Raw genomic sequence first — 1,008 nt, 5'->3', positions numbered from 1 at the left:
AGAATTCAAGATAAGATCTCAAAATAATGACATAAATAGTAGGCCAGATACCATATACAAAAAAATTTTTTAGTAGGCTTCCACTTTAAATCTTGATCCAAACTTTTTGTTTTAAATTCACACTATTTATTTCGAGTAAAGAATTCCTAACCAAGAATCAGGACCAACATGAGCATTCAGCTTTGGTTGAAAATTAAACATGAAAGAAAAATCAACACATACACATATAAGAAGAGAAATTGTACTTTGATTTTGATGTGATCATTATGACTGTATATTTTGTTTCCAAACATCAGTAAATAAAAATGTTCCCAAAAAGAATTCTCTGGAAATGTGAATGGTGCAGCTGCTGTGAAAGACATTTCAGGTGTTTCTCAAAAAACTAAACATAGACACACCACATGACCTAGCAATTCCATTCCCAGATATACACCCCCCAAACTTGAACAGGGACTGAAAAAGATACTTGTATGCCAATGTCCATAACAGTACTATTCACAATGGCCAAAAGTTTGAAACAACCCAAATGTCCATTAACTGATAAATGGATAAATACAATGTGCTCTGTTGCTCTCTCTCTCTACAAACACACCCCTACAATCTGATTTATTTAGCCCTAAAAAGGAATGAAATATTAATGCATGCTACAATATGTATGAATCTTGAAAACATTATACTAAATGAAAGAAGCTAGACACAAAAGACCACATATTGTATGGTTCCATTTATATGAAATGTCCAAAGTCAGCATACTTATCCAGATAGCAGATTAGTGGTTTCTAGGACTTACGGTGGGAGAATAGGGAATAATTGCTTAATGGGTATGGGTTCCCTTTTCGAGTGATGAAATTTTTGAGCGGTGATGGTTGCACAACATGGTGAATATATAATATTAAATGTCACTAATGGTAAATTTTATGCTATGTGTATTTTACCACAATAATAAAAGCACAAGTGATAAATTATATACATCAAAATGTGATACTCTTACATAATAAAAGGCACCAT

Source organism: Propithecus coquereli, unplaced genomic scaffold, assembly GCF_000956105.1.
Source record: "Propithecus coquereli isolate 6110/MARCELLA unplaced genomic scaffold, Pcoq_1.0 Scaffold83, whole genome shotgun sequence".
Classification (NCBI taxonomy): Eukaryota; Metazoa; Chordata; class Mammalia; order Primates; family Indriidae; genus Propithecus; species Propithecus coquereli.
This window is presented reverse-complemented; position numbering follows the sequence as displayed.